General features: G+C 47.6%; 1 protein-coding gene across 1 annotated transcript in view; it reads left to right on the top strand.

The window, feature by feature from the left end:
* Nucleotides 1–226: 226 nt before the first annotated feature.
* DENND2A (DENN domain containing 2A) overlaps nt 227–14,923 on the top strand; it is a 333,243-nt gene continuing 318,546 nt past the window's right edge. Inside the window, exon 1 of the mRNA XM_078668189.1 lies at nt 227–384. The gene's annotated coding sequence lies outside the window, so the exon portion shown is untranslated. The remainder of the gene's footprint in view (nt 385–14,923) is intronic.

Below are 14,923 nucleotides of genomic sequence, written 5' to 3'. Positions count from 1 at the left end.
ACCTCACTCCTCCAGAGAAGGATGCCGCTTATAGTCCCTCTCTCTCGCGTGACACTTGTCCGGCTCCTTCGTCCTTTCATGTTACGCCCCCTCATCCCAGGTTCATTCTTGCTGCCCCCCCCTCCCCGGTCTCGGAAAGCCCTCGGGCCGAGAGAGGATGGATGGAGATCCAGAAGAGGAGGAGGGGGCAGTGTGGGAGGAGGGACGAGACGTCACCGGGCGCTGCTGGTGAGAGAGAGGAGGAGGAAGAGGAGAGCCCGGCGCAGTCCGAACAACTCTTCCCAGGCCCGGACCCAGCCCGCCCGGGGGGAGAACGCGGGGACGCCGGGCCATGCCGGGGGGAGCCCCCAGCACACACCATGGAGACGGAGCCCCCCCAGCCAGGTACGGTGATACCTCAAGGGAGAAAAATGGAGTATAACTTGGGTGGGTGGGAGCTGAGGCTCACCCAGCTACCTTCTGGTTGGGGGGTGAATTTGGGGGGGGGGGGGTTAGTGAAACAGCCGAGCGGCTGAGGAATGTTACCCGAGTACAGTGCAGGGGGCACAAGTGGAGCGCTTCTTCTAGGGGGCATCCACAGATATACATCTTTTTAACTGCCTCCCTGCCCGCGCTCCTCCAAGTTAACCTTGTTACGTTGTGTTTAAAAAAAAAAACAAATTATACGGTGTGAACCCCCGCTCCTCTCGCTATTCTCTGCACCCCCATTCTGCCATGCCCCCCCCCCCCCCCCCCCCGGACAAGCCATAATAGACCCCGCCCCCAGGAAAGGAGTCCTCAGCGTGTGAATGCCTCCGCTCGACCCTAAAACCCGACTCGTCTCCGAGTCCTGAAGTTGTGAAAGTGCGTTCTGTAGCGAGGAGAGACAGCGCGAGACCCCTAGAGGGGGCGAAGAGACCCTCACGCGGGCAGACAGACCCGGGGACCCGCACCCGCCCCAGAGCCTCGGGGAGATGCATGTTATTGGGGCCGTTTTTGTGGTGGGCTGGGTAGATGCTTGTCGCGGTGTGAGGGGGTGCTCAGGCTGGCCATAACTGCAGTCTCATGGTGCGTGAGAGCGACCATTGTAATGACGGGGTGATTTTCAAGTGCTTAATTTGTGCTAGCGGCACTTAATTGGCAACACCGGCGCCTGTGACTGTCTACCGTAATGTGGCGCTGTCTCAGATAACCACAACAACAATCAATTATTAATTCAATATACATTTAAAAATGACTGTTACCTGCCACCCAAGCCATCCGTATAGCTTTGGGGACCGAATAGTCCGCATTGTCACGCTTGTAGGAGTGTGATGGTTGGTAGCTGTGTTGGTCCTATTTCTGCCAGCATGGCAGAGGCTGCAGTGGCCCCCTGACAAGATGTTTTTACAAATGAGGCACAGTGACCATCTTGCCGGAAGGAATGTGAGGCGAGTGGTTGTCGGGATGAGACGGTGGCCGTCGGCTTTGGAAGATGCCTTGTTAGGACGCGAGAGGACGGTCCTAGAGATGGGTGTGTTGTATTTTAAACGTGCGTGGTGCTTGCTGTTCCAGACACAGTCTGTGGGCGATTATACGCCCCTCCTTGTAGCCCAGGGGGAGTTGGTAGTGTTACTTCTAAGCGCTGCGGTTCATCGTTTCTGATAGTACATTAGTGGAGCTCTCGCACTGGTTGGTTGCACGCAGTTTCTGATCTGGCGGAAGCTAGATGTTAATTATTGCAGAGCCCTTGGTTATGTATCGGTTTGCATTCCTACTCGTGTCTCTATGGGTAACAGGAAAGGAGACACATTGTGCGATACACCATGTGTGGTTTGGGTGTCCTGATGCACTGTGTTGTTGTATGGTAGGGAAAGCAAAAGACACACACTTGATGGACTGAATGCGGAACAAATCAAACAGTAAACAGTAAAATTGTATTTGACCCAGACCTCAACTGAGATCCACAAATACAGAATTAAAATAATTTTAGATACTCATAAAAATGCTTAGCTAAAACACTTTTGCTTTTTAGACTGACTACAAGATGTTACAGTAGCAAAGTTCAACCACCTACTCAAACAGCATTAAATAGAATTTGATGAGGTAAAATCTTCGGATAATGCTTATAATTTAAAACCGCTTCAAAAAGCTTTTTAAGAACTTAAACAGATTATGGCAAACATATTAATTAACTGGATAGTTACACAATGTAATTAAATCTTGAGCAGAGAAAGCGTTATACTTTAATTAAACAAATCAAAACATTCACCCCCAGTTAAGAGATATGAGTTAAATCCATCATTCTTTTGCTCACCATGCCACCCCAGTTTAGACCTGGCCATATGCAAATCAGTCTTGACCCTGTGCCTCATGGGAAGAGTCCAGTTGGAACTGCCAAGCCATGTCCTCCCTGGACTGGAAAAAAGCAGCCTAGAACCGGGTTCGGGGTTTCACCCCTCATCAGCCAGGATAGCTTAAATCCAGTGGCACAGTGAGCCCGGGACCCACGTCTGGGCATAACCGGTGCACTTATAGCGCAGGGTCAAGACTGATTTGCATGTGGCTGGGCTCAAACTGGAATGGCATGGGGAGCAAAAAACAATGGATTTAGGCCCAGATCTCTGTACTGGGGTGAATGTATGACATTATTCTGCATTCTGTCAATCAATTGTTCTTTTTGCATTTGCCACCCTGAGTTGGACGGGTATGCCCAGACGTGGGTCCCGTGCTTTCCATGCCACAGGAGTTAAGCTATCCTGGCTGATGATGGGTGAAACCCCGAAATCGGTCTTAGGATGCTTGTTTCCAGTCCAGGGAGGACTTGGCCAGGCAGTTCGGGCTGGACTGATCCCATTGGGCGGAGGGTCAAGACTGATTTGCATATGGCTGGGTTCAAACTGGAATGGCATGGGGAGCAGAAAAACTATGGATGTAGGCCCAGATCTCTGTACTGGAGTGAATGTATGACATTGTTCTGCATTCTGTCCATCAATTGTTCTTTTTTGCAGTTGTATGGCAGGAGCTTGGTTACAGAACACACTTCTGTGTATTCCACGTATACAGGCTGTGCCAGTGAGTCTGCTAGAAAGAGCTCTGTACGGTTTCATTTGGAAGGCAAGAAGTGTTTAGGACAGGAGACATGGCTTGACATGGGTTCAGTTAGTAGGGTTGTGAACTGAGCCTACCGTAGAGAAAATGGATTCCTGTCTCCATCAGTGAGGATACCTGTTAAAATGGTGCCTGAGAGTAGGAAAAACAGAGAGCTGTTAGAATGTGAAAGTGTATCCATCAAATTGTGATGTACCTATTGTGATGTCTTCTGCGATGTAATGTGAGATGAATATCTATCAAGTCTGAGAAAGATGCCATTTCATGATGTGGGATGGTGTCATGATGTGAGGTATGAGGGAATGCCAAATTGCGTTATAAAAAAAAACTTGTTATGTTGTGAGAAGAAGCCATATCACAGTTTGAGGATGTTGCCATGATGAAATGGATTTGAGCTGGATGGCTGTCCAGATATATTATGACGCTTGTATAAAATTGCATAACTGTTTCAGTGGGTGACTGCCCACTTCAAGGAATAATCACAACCCTTGAAGTTAATAAATTAGCGTGAGCCGAATCCCGTGGCAACTATGACGCAGCCGTCAAGTTTAATATAGGGCAATGTGTAAAGTATTTTAAAGTAGCAAAAGTGCCAAAAAGCACTATGCCCCAGATAGTCTATGGTCGCGGTACACCAGGACCTCGGAACAATTTTATGTTGACTTCGATGAAGCGCAGGTTAAATGCACCAACCAGGTTCGTCCTGGGCAAAGATTTTACCTTCTGACTTAAGCCCTGATTTCGATCTAGACGGACTGTAACCTGGGCTGGTGGACCAGGGTTGCTGGGTACACTTGTAGAAGGGTCGGGGTCAGGTCTAATGGTTGTACCAGGTTGCACGTGAGGGATGAGATGGACACCGGGTCTTGCAGGCAAAGAGGGTTTTATTGTTATTGCACGTTTTGAATCTAGCATTAAAGTTCTCCTGGTTCTAAATGTGAGTCTTTCCCTAGCAAACTGGCTGGGATCCGTTTTGGCAGCAGGGGTGTTCTCTTCTCCGTTTTCAGGTCCCCCCGGCTTTTTCTTCTAGGTCTGGTCAGGGAGGACTGCTCGCCGCTCCGGATCCCATGAAAAGGAAGACCAACAGAGAGGGAGCCGTTAGTTCAGCGGTCTTCCGGGGAGTGCACCTTTGGGACCGTGTGTAGTGAGGTAGGGAGGGGTCACCAGTGTTCAACGTGCAGCTCAACTACTGTCGGTGACGTGGGGAGGCTACAGGAGGTGAGGGTTAAACGCGGGGTAAAGGAAACAGTAGGAAGGGGAAGACGCGGGACAAACGAACACGGGGCTATGTACTCTATTTACACAGACTTTCTTCCCGCCCACACCGCCATACGCTGCCGTACCTGGGTCAGCCACGCTCCTCCCCTGGGAGAGTGGCACGGCGGCTCACGGGGTCGTTGGCCTCCTGGCACACCGTTGGTCTCGTCTTCTCCTCCTCCGGGATGTTCCTCGGGGTTTCCTCGTTGTCCTCCGCAATCGCCTTCTTCTCTCCTCCCAAAACGCTCTCCGTCTCCGCTTCTCGCCTGCTCCTCCGGGGTGATGTCACACCCCTCGTGCATTACTTCCTGTGCTTTAACCAGTCCGAGCTCACTGACGTATACAGGAGGAGTGGTCTCCTCCTCCTCCGAGAACGCCCACTTAAAGGCGCCGTGTTCCTCATCCAGGTCGTCCAGTCCGGTCCCCCAGGGGTCCCTCTGTAAGGAAGGAGGCACAACAGGGTCATTGCCGGGAGCCCACCACTCCTCGGATACATTCCGCCTCACTCCGTTACACGGACACAACAAAAGTAACGAATATCCCGCCTCCTGTCCTACAAGTGCCAAAGAATATAAAGTCCTTGTACACTGGCCAGCGGGATATCTGTCACATTTGTCACAGAATATCCGAACGGCCTATATCTAAATCATGCCCTTATTCTTCTAAGTCCCAATCAACCACAGGAGCACATTTCTAAAGCCTCTGAAGACATCAGCGAGGGGAACCTAGAGACTCGGAGGGTGTCCAGCAGAGGCCAACAGCAGGATCCAGTCTAGAAAGTGTCTAGCTAGTGAGGGGGTGGGGGTGACTCCTGGACTGTCCCTAATCAATGGTTAAAAGTTCCCAGAGGTAGCCCCACTCACTTTTGCAGCAGTTACTGTTTGCCTTAATGCAAACCGGCCCAAAATGGCATGTGTTGGGGCATTTTTAAAATGGTGAAAGTCTTCAGCCTCACTGAACTTGGCATCAGAGGGTTTGGGGTGTGCTTGAGAGGTGTCCTATGGTGCCTAATGGTGTCCTTTCACATCAAACACTAAAATGTAGTTTGAAGCGGGGGCTGTATACACAATAAACTCAGAGACATAAGTCTGGTTGAAAGAAAGCATGGTCCAGCAGCAACCAGACTGGGGAGAGAGTGCCCCAAATGTTACATACACCTCGACAGATCTGTCAAGCAGGATTTAACTGTGTGGTATCACAGGATGCCCACTGCCCTGTTGTGAAAATTCTGTGAAGTTCAGAGAGTTGTCTCACCTTATTATTTGCTCCTGTGAGGCCATGCACACCTATTTCACACATATTGAAGGCTGAACATTGACTGGGAGAGGGCAAAGGCTTATTCTAAATAGCCCTCTGACAGGTAAAGGGTTACTTTCTAGAAGTTACTTTTCCTTAGTGTTTATTACAAATTCAACTCCACCATTCTATTGTGGTTTAATAACTATTAAAAATAGTTGTTTCGTTTTGTTTCCAGCTAGTTGAATTCCTGAGAAACTATATTAGTATTTTAATCCCAACTCAGGTTTTATACATATGACAGCCAGGCCTGCCACAGTAAAAATTGCTTTTAAATCCTTGTCACTGGAGGGACATGGTAACTTTAATTTTCTACTTGTCCCACTTTTAAATACCATGCAACCTGCCTTGTGGTATACAGAGCATGCATAGGGGTCATTTAATAATATTTAAAATGGTGGTTTTTACTCTGTCAAAAGGGTTATTTTAACAGATCACACTGCATCAGTCAGGCTACACAGGGTAGGCCTGTCACCTTGTTTGCACTGCCACTGTAGAGGATGGCAGCGCCAGGATACCCTCCTGTGCAATAGTGCACTTTTGAAATACACATAACACAGCAGGTGCTGCAGTCCACAAGTGGTATTTAACTTCCAGGCCTGAGTGCACTGTTTAAACCATATACTAGGGACTTGTGAGCAAGTTAAATGTGCCAATCTGCAGTAAGTCAATGTAACAATGGTTAGAGGGGAGCACAAACAATGTACAACTGGTTAGCAGGTTTACCAACACAGATTTCTAAAGCCAACAGAAATATAGGGTCCAGCAAAGGGTGAAAAATCTACATTGATCACACAAAAAAGGTGCATTTCCTACACTGTTCATCACATTGGTGTGAGGTATATGATTGTGTCATGGTGTGAGGTGCTACCCACCATCCCAATGTAAAGACGATGCCCAGCACATAGTGCGATGACTTCCCAGTGATATGTGAGTGGTCCTCAAGATGTGAGTTTGCATTGATGTTAGAATACCATCATGATGTGAGATGGATGCCTCTTCGATGTGAGAGGTAACCGATTGCAATGTAAGATGTTGTCCTTCGAGCGAGGAGGCAAGTAAACAAATGTGAAAAAGTCATCATGATCTTGGATGATGCAGTCCTGTGCAAAGGGTATCATCACAATGTCTTGAATGTCTTAGAAGCAAGGACCTTTTCTACCTCTATCGAGCAAGAGGCATGCTTGTCATTGGATAGCTATGTTTTATGTTCCAACAATTAATTACATCTCCTCAGCTAAAACATGGTCAGGCTCGCCTTGGAGAGGCAGGGTACTGTACCGTGCACTAGTTTTCTTTGGAATATCACTTGTCTAAAGAGGAAGTTTGTGGTGATTTGATGAGGACGAGATTATGCCGTTTGATGAAGGTGATTGTGTTCATCGAAAGACGATTCCTATGGTGAATTTAAATGGGGATCTGATGATGATGTTGGATCTGGGATTGATAATGCTCGTGGAGATCTGACAATGACACCATGGCCATCTGACGAGGACTCGTATGTCCACACCACAAGGGCTCCCATTGCAGAGACGCAGGATTGCTATGACAATCTAAAAATAAAATGGGCAGAGTCCTTTGAAGCGTGTCTATTTGAGTGGAAGGTCAAGATGTAGCTTCAAGGGCAGTCAACTAGTGGGATAAATGTTTCCCTAGTTGGTGTTAGTTGGTAGCTCATTTGTATCCGGGGGAAACGAGCCACTGGCCTGCTGAGAAAATCTACCAACTTTGGTGTGAGCACTGCGCCATCAGGGAGGGCTCGAGGCCCATTCCATTCAGCTTGAAATTACTACTAGGCTCTCCAAAATAACCCTTCCTAGACTCTTCCCTCCTCGGCTCATGTCAAACATTATTTTACTATGATCTCCCAAACAACCATTCCTAAATTCTTCCCTCATGTATCCCTCCTTTGATTCATCCCAAACCTCATTTTACCACTATGATTTCCCTAATCCCTTTGAGACTCTTCCCTCCTTGATCTTGCCTTATACTCGTCCCAAATCTCATCTTACTACTATGATCTTCCAAATAACACTTTCTAGACTCTTCCCTCTTCTATCCCTCCATTATCCTATTCAATCCAACTAACAGACTCACATGTCCACCGTTCAAATTAACTCTTATTTCCCTATACTAATCCACTACTAATCCTTTTTTTGGGTTCTGGAGTAGCATGCTACTTGCCGAAAAGTGCTTTAACGTCTTATCTGAGGTATTAAGCACTATATAAATATGATTACAAATATTCCTGCTGAGGAAGGAAAGCATGGGTGGTTAGCTGAGTTAGGTTCACGTGGGGGTCTCTAGACCCCTGTAACATTGAGTTTTACCTTCTAGTCGTGTGCACAGACGCTGCTATGTGCCCACGGAAAGATCACACCCTTGGATACCTCCAGTGACAACCTAGAATGTAAAAAGAAATGAACTTGTGTGCAATAGGGTGGTATACACGTTTACAAATAAATGCTGCCGAGGGAATGGGTTTGTGGGAGATGCAATGAGAGAAGAGGCGTGGCAGAGAGGGGTTGGCGCAGTGCGCTAAGCTATGATTTTGGGTCTGGTGCTGTTTACACAGGAAGGCGAAAACCGTAGACGTTAAAATGATAGTTTTGCGTGGTGGATGATTGTTGCTTAAATGGAGGAAGGAGCCTCCACACGTCAGGGGGGAGGGAGAAGAGGGGGGAGATGCAAAGAAGGCTGCAGCATGGTCTGCAGTGCAACCACATCCACCTTTTTTTACTGGAAAAAAAGTGTCGCCACGAGCAAGGCCTGCCAACCCAGAAAAACATCCTGTAAACGTATACGAAATTCAAACGGAGAACGCCCCCTCTTCTGTGGAAGTGAAGGAAGGGCGCGAGTTACTAATTTTGCACACAATGCTGGTTGGAAATATATCCCAGGCAGGATGCTGGCAGCGGGTGGGTGGAGGGGCGGGGGTGTCTTTGCTTGAGGTGCCTTTTCCAGGCGAAGATAAGTCCTTCCTGGTCCCAGGGTTGTAGTTGTTTACCAGAAGTGTGGAAGAGCGACCCATCCTCCGCGGTACATTGCTCGGGATATTTTCTGCACACTAACATTGTATGTTGTTGGTATGAGTTTGTCTCACTAAGCCTTTTGGTTAACTATTAGCAAGTAGAGAAGTTCGTCTTTTAACTACTAACAAAATCCGGTTTCTATTGGGGACCTGGTAACGTGTTTATAGCTGTAAAGTTTAACTAGCCATTCAAGTATCCTTTACACAGTTTAATCGGTGGTAAATTTACAACCCTTTCACCTAATCCCATTCACAGGCCTGTCATACAACTGGTAACAAGTTTGATATTGCTTTGGTTGCCTTCTCACACTGCATCATATTTTTTCAGCTGCTTTTACTTCCAGTGAAAACATACTTTTGTATGTGCAGTTTCTTAAACTGGTCAAAAGCAGGAGGTGCTGAAAGTCACCTACACACAAGAAGGAGAAGAAAAGAAACGGTAGTAGGAGAGTCCTAGGTCTAGAGCCCACTAGTAAGAGGCAAGCACATGCCTTGTCTCTTGTTGCCCTCACACACCCGAATGATGTCATTCTTCATCATCGGGCATCTGCTCCTCATTGGGCTGGCGCTGCAATACCCTACGAAGGGTCACTTTGGCAGAGATCTTTTGATTGAACAGCCGTCAGATGAGTACGGGTGTGGAGTCCTATGTGGAAAGTGAGAGGGTGTGTGAAAAGTTAAAACTGGCTAAGGGATACCGGATACATTTAATGTGAAGGTACTCATGTCAGGATAAATGACCTCGAAAGTCGTGCGTTACTCCAACAGGCGTAATGTGTCGAAGTAACTAAAAGTTCAACATGTTTCGTGCCTCACTGGTCAGAAAGCTCTGTGGCGCTTCATCAGGACCATAAAACCGTGATGTGAAAGTGAGTGAAGGGGTCAAGAAACCCTACTATCTCAGGGCCGGCCGCTTCTTTAGATACCTACAGAGAGGCTAAAACTAAATAGTTTGTGCCGCTCTTGAGGAAACCTAATGATATGAGGAGAATTGCTCCATAGGCTAGCGCGTGAGGTGACCCGCATCTAAATGGAAGTTTCCCTCGGTGTACTGGCTCTCAGCTCCTACCCACCTCAAGACCTGGCTCTTCGACTGATCCGGAGCTGCTCCCCACACCCCCACGCGTTGAGACCCTTGCGTGTGAGTAGCGCGCTTTACAAACCCCTGATTGATTGATTGTTTTACAATTGGCTTTCTTTAAGGTATGTTATGTTTTGAGAGACTTCCAAATAGAGGCATCTTTCTGCTGATATAGAGTGCTGTACAGTCACGAAGAAAACGACTTGTCATTCAATCAATCCGGTTTCTTATACTGCACGGCTAATCCCCCGTTAGGGTCTCATGGTGGGATCTGTAGTTCAGTTGAACAGCCAGGTCTTGAGGTCCTTCCTGAATTGGGGCAGTGAGGGTGATTGCCCGAGTTGTAGAGGGAGTCATTGCAGAGGTTAAGAGTAATGCTGTAACCTCCTGTTATAGGAGAGCGTGTTGGCTCAGCGATTACACACAAGACCTCTGTAAAGAATACTGTCCAAGGAGGGCAGGATGCCATGTCCTGCTTAAGAGTTCGAAGCAGAGTGCTGATGCTTTGGCTTGTATCGTTGTTGGATCACTGACCCTCGAGATGTTGGCTACCACACCAAGAACCATCTACGTCATATGTATGTTTGGCCTAATCGAAATTTAAGCAAAGATTGGTGAATCTCCATATTGAGCAAATTCACTAGTTATACTGAGTACTGGTCCTCGACTGTGCCAAAAGCTCTTTCGCAAAGCACAGCATAATGCACCCTTTCCCAGAAGCACATCATCTCAGGGGTATTCAGAAATTGCAGAGTTCTGACACTTCTGGAGATGCTGGGTATCTCATGCACAAAGCCTGGCACTGTTTTTTCCAGATTGTGGGACTTTTCCAGTGATGGTGTCTCCCTCACATGCAGTTTTCAAACAAGACCAGGTATGCCTCTTGATTAATAGACATCTCTTTCCTATATCCTCTTAATGTCTGACCTTTATCCTGTGTTAAACCATAGGGTAGTCTGTCTCCTCGTCATTTGTCAGGAGATAACATTTACTTTTCATTCATACACTTAATTGACATTTGTGTAAATAAATGTCTCTACCTAGTTTTCACTGTATCTTATTCTTGTGCAGCTGATCTCTGTAAAGCACTTTGATTACTGTTTTGTGCTATAAGAAAAAATGGAATCCCATCATGGAGCGCAATTAACCTAAAAGTGCCCAGCCCTGCAGTCCGTTTTCGTGGGTGGGATATACTGATGTGTAGGAGCAAGGACTCGTCAAATAGGTGCAAAGCGAAGATAACCTGTTTGATAAACAATGGCATGCAGATAAATGGGGTCATTTAATGACCTGTATTTCTCTACCGGGACACATTATGTAAAGGGAGACCTGCTCGTGCTCTCAGCCTTGGACCACAGACCATACCATATCTATATAATATATATATATATATATATATATATATATATATATATATATATATATATACACACCTTTTGTACCAGGTCCTATTTAGGATGACATCATGGAATTTGCAGCTCTGTTTCTTCTACCCTGAAAACATCTGGGTACTTCTGGAAGATACAATACTGACTTTTTCATTTATCACCCGCCCCTTGTGTTGCATCCTGGGAGTGTTTCTTGGTGTGCACTAATGATTCCTCATATTTGTATTGTAGCATTTCTATGCTGCTTTTCTACCTTTTTCTTTGGGTCCCAAAGCGCTTCCTGCTAATCGGCTCTCTGGTTGCTACATCTGCAGTGCATGGATGGGAGACGGGGGTTGCCAGTGGCCACATGTGTTGGTGTTGAATTGTGGGGTGGTGCTTGAGGTCTGGAGAGCGTGCTCTCCAGACCTGCGGCGTAGGCTTGTGGTTGTAAGCAAGGGATTGAGTGAGAGGTTTGGACCACAAGCCGCCTATACAAACCACTCAGTGGGGGAGCTTGGGCTCGGGTGGGTCCAGCGTTTGGCAAAAGCCGGATCTTCAGTTCTCGCGTTAGCTCCTGGTGGTTGTTGCTGTTTCTTACCCTCTCTGGGATGGTCCGAGAGCTTGAGAAGGAGCTCCCGCTCTGCTTCCGGTGGGGCATGTATCCCCCATTCACAGCCGAGTCTGCCTACAGCTGATCCCCGCGTAGGTGACGACATCTCCGAGAGTATGGTGGTTCACAATCTGAACGTTTGTGTGTAGTATTCTCTGCTCGGGCCTTACACCGCGCCGTATCTTGCTCTGTAGTACCTAACTTCAGATGTCTGCCGCAAAGCGGGGAATGAGATCGATGGGGAGACAGAGGGGCCATGGACAGGTGGTGGGTTGGTTGGGGGTTGTTCTTGCAGGTCATGCATTTGAATCCTGATATGACTAGTCTGGATCCAGTCCTACAGAGATGGATCCTGTAGGTGCTATTGTTGTGTGCTTTTTTAATTATTATTTTGATATGTAAGGGCCAAGAATCTGCCGGATGGCAGTATGGCACAGCATGGCAGCTCAGTGAGTTGCAAACCTGCTATAGAGATCTGTGTATAACTAGCAGGTTGCACTTTGACTGGCTGTCTGGTCAACTCAGCCTTTCATCTTCCCTGTGCAGATAGAAAGAGTATTTTGAATTGGGTGGTAACAAGTGGTTGTTAAGCACTAGTAGACAATTCAGTTTATGGTATGTGCTATAACATGATTATTCTCATATGAGAAACCCAGTTAATCATGTGTATATAGTGCCTACTACTGTTAACCAAGTGTTTGAAAAACGCATGTTTATTTGTGTACTCGAAGCGCTTGTTTGGTCCACAGTGGGCGCTGTAAATTCAACATAAGACACATTGTTCCATCTACAGCGCAATGTTCTGACCGTGCGCCTCGGTATCTTCTCAGGGGTGGTGAGGCGTCTGAAGCGCTTTTTTTGCAGGAGCTACAGTACAATGCAATACACACCCCAATCCCACTATAGTTCAAAGCGTGTTGTGCTTTGCCATTAATTGGCTTGTCTGTATACATGGCCTGGCACCGAGACCTGGCGCCAGTCCAAGACGCACAGCTGTGACTGCTGCTGGGCACAAGGCCGACTCCTACCTCACCTTTCCTGCCAGCAGATGAACGAGCACTCGGTGTTTGATCTTGGCCTCCTCGTGTTTATTCTGGACTGGCGGCGGGTGCTTTCTAATAACATTCTTGAAGACTTCTGGCAGGGACGCATTGCCCTCTTTGCATTTAATCGGCATTTTCTGTGTAGTGCTTCCTGGCTGTGGTCAGCGTCGGATTGGTAACAGTATGGGGGGGGGGGGGGGGGGGGGGGGGGGGATTTGGGCGCTGTCTCTATTGTTCGAGCCACCGGCCCAGTGGGTGTCTGAGTGGCCTTTCTATAGGCAGGTGAGCGTCATGACCTCCGTTTTGCAACAGGCAGAAGTGTCACTCCCTTTGTCTGGCTGGCGGGCCCCTTATGTGTGCACATACTGAGCGGGGCAGGGGCCTGAGTGGGCCCCTTATGTGTGCACATACTGAGCGGGGCAGGGGCCTGAGTAGAAGTGGCCTCACTTGTTTAACCATTGTAACCTAACGCGTGCATTTTTTTTACCGCCCCCAAGTTTTTTTTTAAGATTACACCAGAGCAGTGATTTGACTGAGGAGTGATTATGGAAATGTGGGGCCTATATTTTTTTGCGTGCCCGGTCCGATTTTCAATCCCAATCCAACCCTGGCTATGGTTCCCTATTTCTAAGCGCCTCTAAAGTTTTCAGAAGATATTGGAAAAGGGACTGAGTATGGCAAGGAGTTGTCCACGATTCAACACGTTGGCCATGTTGGTGACCCGGGTGGGATTAGAACTCGGATCTCCCGGTTCAATGTCCCACACTTCCTAGATACAAGGTTCGCAAGTGGGAATGCAACGCCTAGCATCAAGGCTGTTGGTGTGAACACTCTGGACGCCCTCGGAAACGGGTTCCTGTGTCAGCAGACCTGTGCGGACGGCGCAGGGCACGCGGAGTTGAATGGAGGAGGGTAGGTGAGAGGTCACGGATACCACGTCATCAAGGACGCAGCTGACTGAAAGTTCCGACATTAGGCAAGAGCTGACAAGATCAATGCCGGCCCTCTGGAAACTTTTTGAGCCCAGTCCATTACTCCTGCCAAGCCAGTAGCCAACAGGAAAGCCCGACTGCTGGAGTTTGCAACGAAGGTCTGAAAATGCATTGTTTTATCTCAATTATTGCATGAGTCAGACGCGGGGGAGGAACCGTATGTTTCCTGGTGGTTAGGGCCACTGTTTCCGGGTGACACGAGAAGTACATATGTGCTCAGGCCTGCACGAAAGGTGGGCGGCTCGTTTTTTTTCTGTCAGGCATAAAATGTGGAAGTTTGCGGGGCCCTGTGACGTGTGAGTGACTGTGCAGGGACCACGTGGAGTGCGTGTGGCTGAGTGGGGTCACGGGACGTGGGTGCACGTGGAAAGGGCCCTGTGGAGGGGAGGGGGCACACAAAACGTATGACCTCCTAGCTTGTGCACATATAAACTCATTCCGTTCTGTCGAATCTATTAATTATGCTCCAAGTACTTGGGGAGAGACTGGCAAAGCAATTTCCTCAAAGGTAAATTAATTCTGCTCAAATTATTCACAAATGTACACACCCAAAACATACATTGCTTGTCTTACGATAGTTTACATAGCTTTAGAAGTAATATAGTTCCAAGTGCTCCGTGCCTATTGCAAAAAGTGCTCGTGTAATAAGTGAATGTGCTCAAACAAAGATATACAACGACAGCTAATGAATTCAGCCTTTCTAAATAAGGTATAAGTGTGTTTCAGCGATGGTAGGTTTTTAAATCATTTTGTCCCAACACCGTCGCGTAGAACAGGCAATTCTATTTCCGGCGACGTTTCGACCTGTGTCTATACGTGATATTAAATCTAGTCTTGCTCTGGACAGCAAAAAGTGAACACACAAGTGTTAGACCTGTCAGCCTTTGGGTGGCCCCTCCTTATATTTTTTTCTTTTTGGCCTTCTGAATTTTTGTCCACTACATTTTTGATTGTGTTGGCTTTAAAACTCTGGGCGCACCATCATTACTAATTATTGGTGAGGCGCAGGAGCTCCTGCTAAAATGGAGGGTAGGTGTTCTAACACAAAATGGTGGCCTGTCAGAATTTGCCTCAGAGCTTTGGGCCATTGGGTGACATGAGAGGTTCTGGAACCTTCTGGTCCACTCTAGTCACTTGGGCCCAGGCTATATATAGAGGGAGTGCTGGGCGGCCA

Source organism: Lissotriton helveticus, chromosome 1_1, assembly GCF_964261635.1.
Source record: "Lissotriton helveticus chromosome 1_1, aLisHel1.1, whole genome shotgun sequence".
NCBI classification, from domain to species: Eukaryota; Metazoa; Chordata; class Amphibia; order Caudata; family Salamandridae; genus Lissotriton; species Lissotriton helveticus.
This window is presented reverse-complemented; position numbering and strand designations above follow the sequence as displayed.